This window comes from Pelodiscus sinensis, chromosome 3 (genome assembly GCF_052426305.1).
Source record: "Pelodiscus sinensis isolate ZL-2025 chromosome 3, ASM5242630v1, whole genome shotgun sequence".
Lineage (NCBI taxonomy): Eukaryota > Metazoa > Chordata > Testudines > Trionychidae > Pelodiscus > Pelodiscus sinensis.
Genome location: NC_143054.1, coordinates 94,339,877 through 94,349,665, shown reverse-complemented (window position 1 = coordinate 94,349,665; position 9,789 = coordinate 94,339,877).

The following is a 9,789-nucleotide window of genomic DNA, read 5'->3' as shown; positions in this document are numbered from 1 at the left end:
ATCAAACAAAAGGCAAGAAACATTGCTGGTTTAATATGAGAAGTGTCCCAGCCACAGGATTTCCCTAGAGGGTGTATAATCAGATCAGGTGATCCACAAAGGATTAAAAAACTTTGTACTGTTGAAAACCATTACCGTCTGAACACTATCAGTTTAGGACTGAATCATAATCTCAACTGGTTAACACATTACAAAGGCAATTTTCCCTCTCTGGATATTCACATCTTTACACCAAATGCCGTGAATGATGCCTTCCATCCTGACTTGATTGGCTAAATTAACACTGGCAACTTCTTCTTTATATATACCCCTTCTTCTGTAACTTCCACTCCAATTCATCTGCTGAAGTGGATTTTACCCACAAAAGTTTATGCCCTAATAAATCTGTTAGTCTCTTAGGGCATGTCTACATTAGAGTTATTTTGAAATATGTTATTTTGAAATAACTTTCAAAATAACAATTTTGAAATAGTGCTAATCCTCTTCCTCCAAGCAGGAGTTATCATATATATAGTAGCCCATTGTCTGCACATCTGTAACACTGATATACATGGCCCCACCCCCTGGCCGTGTACGTTAGCAACCCGCTCCCCTTCCCCTCCCTCCCTGGTGGTTCGGCCCAGCGCTGTGCTGCTCAGCTTGGCCCCAGCGGGGGAGCAAGCGGCAGCAAGCAGCCCTTTGGGGTCCCGAAACAGCCGCTTGCTGCCCCGGGCCCAGCTGAGCTGCCCCCATCCCCTCCCTGCATTGCGCCCATACCTCTTCCCCTCCCTCTGTGGCGTGCTGCGCCGCTCAGTTGAGCGACGCTCCCGCTGGGCCCGCAGAGCGCCATGGAGGGAAGGGAAGGGGGCAGGGCACCACGCAGGGAGCGGAAGGGGGCGGGGCTGGCCGGGAGGGGGGTGGGAAGCAGAGGTGGGGGGGGATCGGGGGCTATGGGGCTTGAGGGGAGAATGGGGTAACCCAGAGAAAGGGGGGAGGGAAGCAGCACTGGTGGGAGGTGTCCGGGGGCCGTGAGGCTGGCCGGCAGGAAGAGGGGGTAGGAAGCAGAGCTGGGGGAGGATCGGGGGCCATGGGGCTGGATGGGATGAAGGGGGCAGGAACTGACCTGGCAAGGGGGGGATGCAGCCACTGGCCGCAGCCAGACCGCAAACGGCCGCTTGCCACCGCTTGCTCCCTGGCCGCTGCCCAGCTGAGTGGCGCTGGCGCTGTGCCGCTCAGCTGAGCCCCGGTGGGACAGAAAGGGGGGTGGGGCCATGATGTACACGGCTAGGGGGTGGGGCCGTGTATGTCACCGCCCCCCTTCTCCTCCCGCTGCGGTGCTGAGTGGTGCGCTCCTCAGCTGGGTCGCCGCGGGAGAGGAGAGGGGTGGTGGTGATGTAGACAGCCCCACCCCCTGGCCGTGTACGTCACCGCCCCGCTCCCCTCCCTCGCAGCAGCCCGGCTGAGCAAGCAGCACTCAGCCAAGCGCCATGGTGGGAGGGAAGGGGAAGGGAAAGGGGGGCGGGGAAAGACGGAGGAGGAGGAGAAGAGAAAGAAAGAAAGAGAGAGGCAGGAGGCAGAGGAGAGCTGGGGTGGGGGGAGGCAGTAGGAGGAGAGACAGAGCGAGAGAGCTCAGGAGAGAAGATCTGAAAAATCCTGTCTTATGACAGGCTACTTGGCTAGATTTGAAACAGGCTTGGTAGTGTGGATGCTCACCTTGTTCTTTCAAAATAAGGGAAGTTTTTTCGAAATAACTCTCTAGTGTTGACATGCCATAAGGTGATACAGGACTCCTCATTGTTATTACAATCCACAGTATTTCAAAGAATGAGAAGTGTGAAAAGCCATCACTATTTCTGCTATTTCCTCTTGCTGCTCACGTATGCATTATTTTTCATCACCAAAAATTATTTAACTATTTAAAGCATATGTGTACGCATTACTTAGTAAGAATGGTTATGCAGCAGTATTTAATAGATTGAAATTCATATAAAATGCTAATAATTCATATGTGAGAAGTGGCAATGTTAAATGATGACATTCTGCAGTCCTTCCTATTTTAGTTCTCGCTTCCACAGTTACCCCAGCAGCACTGAAAGCAGAGCTCCTGGAGCAATTGGGAAAACTGTTCTAACAGCTAAAGGTACAATTTGATGGAAGAATCTTCATTACTGATGGTGAAGAAGAGTGAGCCCATTTCCAATCTAAGATCCTAAACAGAGTTTGCAGGAAAGGAAGTTTGAAGTTGTAAACTGAGCACATCTGGCATGGAAATCAATGAGATTACACAGGGAGCCTCACAATGCTGCTCTCAGAATCACTTTTAAGAATAGAAATGACCTTAAAGATTTCTAAGGAAATTCTATTTCTGTCCACACTATCCAGCAAGCCCCTTTCCCCAACTCAGGGACCTTCCGTTCCAATGGCTGTGTTCACTTCTTCATGTGATACAGTGGCCTATGAAATAGAAAGCAAAGGAAGTGTTAAACTTGGACAGTTATTTTGCCAGAATAGAAACACTGTCTTTGAACTGTTTGTAACTGAAAAAAAATGTGATTGCTCTTCAAAAGTTTACAACTGAACATTGTCTTAATGCAGCTTTGAAACTTTACTATGCAGAAGAAAACTGCTGCTTTTAATTATCTTTATTTAATTTAAATAAGCACAGAAACAGTTTCCTTTCCTTGTCAAATAGCTTTAAAAAAAAACCCAGTCCTTTTATTTGTTTTAGTAGCTTACATTCAAACACAGGACTATATTGTATTTGCCCTGATGGTGTACTTCCAGTTCCAAACAAGATGTGTGGTTGACCAGTCAGTTCATAAATCAGGTGTTAGTAACTCAAGCTCTACTGCAATTCTAACTATATTTACACTTCAAAAAGTAAAAGCAAGCAATTACCTTTGGTCTTGGTTTTCTCAGATTGCCCAGCCAATCAGTAAAATAACATGCCACAGAATATAAACAATGAGATTAAGAATTTGATTTGGAATGTACGTGACAAGATATATCTAGATGGTATTTAAACTCATAGTTGTGAGGAACTAATTATCGAGTAGTCAGCCAGCACATCTCTTGTCATATGCTAGATCATCAAATTTCACTGCAGCTCTATATTTTGGATAGTAACGAGTCCAAATTAAAAAAAACAAACTAGTTAGTGGCAATTTATCTGCAGTAACAGCAATCTGTCTTCACAATGCATGCATGAAACAATGAATCAAACACTGTACCAGCGTATAAGTAAAACAGTATGAAATGTACCAGATAATCAGTAATGAGTGGATAAGGCACTTCATGGAATTCATGGTTTCCTAAGCAGGCAATTCCTGCAGAAGACCATATGGCCCACAGAATCTGATCTAGAAATAATGGTATTGACCAAGCAAGCTTTGTTAAATGGAGAAAAGATGGTGATACTTTATGCATATTAAATATCTAAATCCAATGTGCATATAGTTACAATATAAAATTAGATGTTTATTAATCTTTACACATAGTTAAATCTTTATCTTGCTACTTTATACTTTCCAGAATGTGACTTCATTGGTGTATTTATTTCTTGGCTTAAGGCCCTATATAATGACCCATCTGCTCAGGTAATGACTAATGCTTTAATCTCTCCATTTTGTCAGGTAATCACAGCCTCAGACAGTGCACACTTTTTCATTAGATGACACAGAGGATAAAAGTCTTAGCAATGACTGTAAATTTTGATGATACAGTTAATACTCTTGGTTACTGGCTTTAAACCTTTCAGTGTAAGGGAGGAATTGGGCCTTTTGATGGGCACACAATAGTGTCCACCCCTTACATGCACCTGCCCAAGGCCAGTCACAACAATCTAACCCTTAATTTTCCATATGGATCAGGAAAGTGTATCCTTGAATTAGCTAATTTGCCAGATTTTTTCAAAAAGATTTGGACACAAAAGATTTAACTCTGCTCCCGCTGGTTATATTTATGCTGCAGTTAGAAGGTATGATTCCCAGCATGGGTAGACAAACTTGGCTTACCTCAGCTTCAGCTAATTTGCTAAAAATAGCAGTACAGCACTGGAAGGTCAGGCAGGCTAGGACTCAGATGATAAGTCTGAGCCACCACTGTCACATAAAAGTCATATGTGGGTCCTGCAGCTTAGCAGGCCTGGGATGGAAGTTTCCATCCCTGCTGTACCCAGCTTAGCATAGTGTGGGATGCTGCAAGCATGAACAGCAGCTGGGCTTTATCAGCTCTAACCCGTGCCTCAAGCTGGGAAACTACTGAGCAGTAAACAAGTTTGACCTCGGTCTCAGCTCATAAGAGTGATAAGAATGGCATTGCGCCAGGTACGTGCACATCCAGTAAACAAGTGTAGTGTAGGAAGCCTTGTACCCATTGTATCTCAACAGGGACCTAGACCTCGAAGGGTGTCCTGAATCCCCCTAGCCGGAGCCACGTCCACTGTGGCCTGGTGAGAGGTAACTGGAACGGGACTCCCTGCAGATCTGAAAGGGTGTAAACATTTCCAAGTGCCTGTTACTCTTTTATGCATTGCTTTGCCTATGCTGATTTTTGTATTACTTTGCAGTAGCTGTGTAACTATCTGACAGTATTAAACCTGTAATAAGAGTGACGTAATGAGATTAATAAAAGCAACTATCTATCCCTAATTTACTCTGTCTTGAAGCGAATCCACAACCCTGTTGGGCCCTGGCCCAGTACCTTGACAACCACCAGTGCTACAACATCCATGAAGCTATTTTTAGCATGCTCGCTGGAGCAGAACTAGCACAAGTCTGTCTATCTGCACTGGAAATTATACCTCCCTGCTGCTATGTACTAGGGATGTGAAAGGTTAAGATGCTTACTGGTTCTGGTTAACTGGTGGGGTCTAGAGCAGTTCCCTACCCTCCTGTGCGTGGTGGGCCAGGGCACCCGGAGCAGTCCTCCCGTCTACACCCCCTTTAATTGGTTAACCGTTTAAACATCATGTTTAACTGGTTAACCAATTAAATGGGGTTTTACATTCCTACTGTGTGCACATACACATTTGCCATAGGCCAATGGCAAAATTCCCACTAACTCCAACAGGAGAACAGTGCACAAGACTGGTTTGTCTTTCTTTCCTATCACCTATTCCATGGTCAGTCTTTTAGAAGTAGTGATGTCATTTAAATAAATGTGCAGGAAAACGTTCAACAAAATAATGTCTTTCCTATTTTATATCAAGGCCTATAGCTATCGGTGTGTCAAAATTATGTTTAAATTGGGAGATCTCTATCAAATCAAATCAAATCTCTATATAGATTAAGATATATAGAATATTTGATGTGACTTACTTTCAAGATCCCTGAAAAGTGATGTGGGCTCTGACACAGAAATATTTTTAAATAGGGGCTAAAATAATAAGATTTGCTTGGTAGATCATATGGCAATAAATGTAAAAATTGTAGATGCCTTCTATGGAAGGTAAAGGGAGAATTTAATCGTTGGTCAAATTATTTACGTTATATGAATTCAAAAGAAACAAAGTATCAGATATGAGCTGACATATTGTTTATGACTAGAAGACTGCTTAACTTTAAATAAACAGTTAACCTAACACTCTCTCAACAGTGTGGCTGTGTCTAGACTGCATCCTTTTTCCGTAAAAGGGATGCAAATTAGACACATCGCAATTGCAAATGAAGCAGGGATTTAAATCCCCCCCGGTTCATTTGCATAAATGTAGCTGCCGCTTTTTTCCGGCTTGGAGCTTTGCCGGAAAAAAGCGCCAGTCTAGATGGGGATCTTTCGGAAAATAAAGCCTTTTCCGAAAGATCCCTTATTCCTTTTTTAAAGAGGAATTCACTGGATTGTGGCAAGATTTAATTCATTAGTTTACATGACATGTTCAGATCCTAAAATGATGAACACTAGAAATGGCTACAAATCCAATTAATTATTTATATATGTTGGTAGGATGTGTTTCAATATTTGACTTGGCCAGGAAGTATATTCTATTCCCTGAGAAAATTTGACAAAAAATAAGATATAATTTTCTTTGAAGTTTTTCAAATTAACAATTTATCAGTTTTCAGGTGTCAAATAGTGAAAAATTCTTTTCTTTAACAGAAAATCTAAAAAGATGAAAATTTCTCTCAAAAATTTCTGCTCAGTCAAAAAGGCATTTTTAATTGAAAAATGTTTGTCCTAGAAAGATTGGGGAACACCTTGTATTGTTGAATGTATTTTTTGAATTATATATCCCTATTTAATATTAGCAGAATGTTCCAGTTGCCCAGGTAACTATGTTATTTTAATGATCAGTAAAATGTATCATTATGTAAAACACTATGTTAATTTCCAGCACTGGGAACTGATGTCTTGCTGTTACCTTGAGGCTGCACCTTTTTTCTTTGCAAAATGCCTTTTTCCCTCCATAAAGATCCAGTTAATATGTAAGTGTTAGATTGCTCTTTTCATATTGATTCTGCTTACACTTTCTGAATGTAGCGAATTAAGGCAGCAACTGACTACCAAGAAAGAAACAGATTGACAAACGTGAAACAAGAATTATTTATATAGAAATAGTAAAGAAAATACTGTGGTCTACCTGCTTTTCATGGAATTATATCTAGCGCATACTATGTGAAATTCTCACAAAGCCAGATTTTTTAAAAACTAAAACTGTCTTTTCAAAGCAACATTTCCATGTTAACATTTGAAAAATATCCGTTAGATTACCGAGGAAAGCTAATTATAAAGTATTGTGTATTTACAGGGTCAATTTGTAAATAGACATTAAAAATTGCCATTTAACAGCTGTCTCCTTTTACTAAGAGATTACCTATTTACCTATATCCTATTATCCGTATAAATTCCATGACAAAGTGGAATTGAATCACTTTTCAATTACATTAAAATCATCATTTTTTTGACGCTGAAGTAAAAACATAACATTATGTACATTGATTAGTTTATTATTTGGTTCTACTTTGAAGTCTGTTTTCCCTATTAAAAACTCTTCAGACTGCAAAAGTACTAAGACTAAATCCTACATAAGCCGCACAAGCTCATAACGGTAACAACTGTTGCTACAAAACATAAGCCTCTTAAGAATAATGCAAATTGCTTCAAGTTAAAAAACAAAAAAACAACCAAAAAACCCTCAATTTTGCTATTGGAATCTCCTTCAACCTTTAGTAAGCAAGCAGATTCCTTCTTTTAGTGTTATGTCCATAGATTGTATTAAATAATGGATGTCAGTTTCCTAGAGGAACTGGATTTTTTGAAGTGAGAGCATGTGATATGCTCAATACTTGCGACATCACATGCACTCCCCCTACATTTTGAAAAGTTTTAACCATATGATCGCTTTTAAAGTCAATAGGTTTTGTGTGATGACACTATTAACCTGTTGTTCATTAAATCAATACCTTTGAAGACCCTATTCCTTCTATGGATGGAATTCTTCTGAATCCCTTTCAGAGCATGTGCAGCCACAATTGGAATAAGAAAGCCTTACTAGGTAGTAATTGAGGGGATTTCTTCTGACTCTGCTTTAGAAATAGCTAAGCAACCTTTCTGAGAGGTACCTTTCCTGCATTTGTGTATATTAACCTCAAATGATCTGTCTGTTATATTGAACATCCCCCTCAACAACTACATAATTTCTGTCTTTTCTGTTATGCTCATTTGAGACCACATAATGAGAATCACAAGCAACATTTTGAAAATGTAGAAATAGCAAAAAATTCTACAGTTTCATTAGATAAGTCCAAATATACTTTTTTTAAAGGACATAAACTCATGGTTTTAGAGCAGGGGTCTCCAAACTTTTCAGCCCGAGGGCCGCATTAACTATCAAACAGCAGTTCGGGGGCCGACTACACACTTGAGGTCCAAATAAAAAACAATCAAAACATGGATGTTGTTTTTAATTATTTATTTAATATTATTTTATTCAGTTAGTATTTAATAACACATTGATACACTACACATGAACACCTGTATTAGTGTGAATGGTGAAATTGTTTCCTGGATGCCAAAATAGCAGACATTTCTGGCTTTAGATTTGTTACGCGAAAGAAATTATCACTAAATAAAATAGAGTGCAACATGTTTCGAAATCAGACGCTAATTGACAAAAAGGTCTCCACGGGCCGGATGAGAGGGCCTCGCGGGCCGCATCCGGCCCGCGGGCCGTAGTTTGGAGACCCCTGTTTTAGAGAATAAGCTACTAAATAACAGCATTACAAACAAATCTACCTTGTGGGCACATTATGCCATAAATATCCACTATGGTCTTTCATCTATCTTCTTCAGAAGCAATTCGAACTTGCCATTGACTTAGTGAAGATATTGGCATACATAGACCAGATGTAAGAGCCGGTAGGAAATTTTCCCAACATAAAAGTTTTCCATGAGAAAAGGACATCAAATGCTTAGTGAAATCAGATCAATTTTGTCAACATCTGAAGAAAAACTATAGAAATGTTTAGTTTTCATAAGATCAAAATGTCTAATTTTGACTATTGCATTACAATATAAAATTATTTGACCTTTTCAAAATGAAATATTTCTATAAAGTTGCTTAGCTATTTCCAAAACAAATTTTGTGTGTGGTGGACTTTAGATTCCCAGGAAATTTTGAAATGTTAACTTTTGTTCTAATTCTAATTAAAAGGACAGTAAATGCCAGAATTTCCTGTAGAATGGCAATTCCAAGTTTCAAGCAGCTGTACCAGTTATCTAAACCACTATGGCCATTCCTATACACCTGTATTTTGGGTACAGCAAATTTGGGTAATGATCACAACATTTATTAGAGAATAGATAATTCCTGTTCTATTTGTTTAAAAAAAATATTTATATGTTTCTGTGTTATAATTTTATTACAGGCAGAAATAGCTATGGATAGTAACCACATGGGCTTCCTCCAGACTGCATCCCTCTGTCGGCAGAGGAATGCAAATCAAGCACTTTGAAAGTGCAAATGAGCCCGAGATTTAAATATCTCAGTCTTCATTTGCATATTCACGTTAGGGCTGTACGGATCACGCGCCCTTTAAAAAGTGAAAGTGAAGTCTAGCTGTGGCTCTGCCAACAGCAGGGAGCTTTTTCCAGCAGATCCTGTACGCCTCCTTTACTTTCACTTTCAAAAGGACGCGTGATCAGCACAGCGCCCAAACGAGAGTATGCGAATGAAGCCCGGGATATTTAAATCTCAGGCTCATTTGCAATTTCGAAGTGCCTAATCTACATCCTTCTGTCAGCAGAGGAGTGTAGTTTAGACATACCCATGGGCTGTGTCTAGACTGGCCAGTTTTTCGGGAAAATCAGCCGCTTTTCCGGAAAAACTTGCCAGCTGTCTACACCGGCCGATTGAATTTCCACAAAAGGACTGACAATCTCATGTAAGATTGTCAGTGTTCTTGCGGAAATACTATGCTGCTCCCATTCGGGCAAAAGTCCTTTTGTGCAAAACTTTTGCGCAAAAGGGCCAGTGTAGTCAGCTTAGATTTGTTTTCCGCAAAAAAGCCCCGATCGCGAAAATGGAAAAGCGGAAAAGCGCGTCTAGATTGGCACGGATGCTCTTCCGCAAAAGCACTTTTTGCGGAAAAGTGTCCGTGCCAATCTAGATGCTCTGTTCCGAAAATGCTTTTAACGGAAAACTTTTCCGTTAAAAGCATTTCCGGAAAATCATGCCAGTCTAGATGTAGCCATGGAGATTAGTTGTGGGATGCTAGGAAAAACCAGCAAGTTTTGAAGGAGAATTTGAAGAAGCAAAGCGAAGTCATTAAACACAAGAAAGAAGCCGGCTGTGTGAGTTTGAAGAGGGAGGGGAAA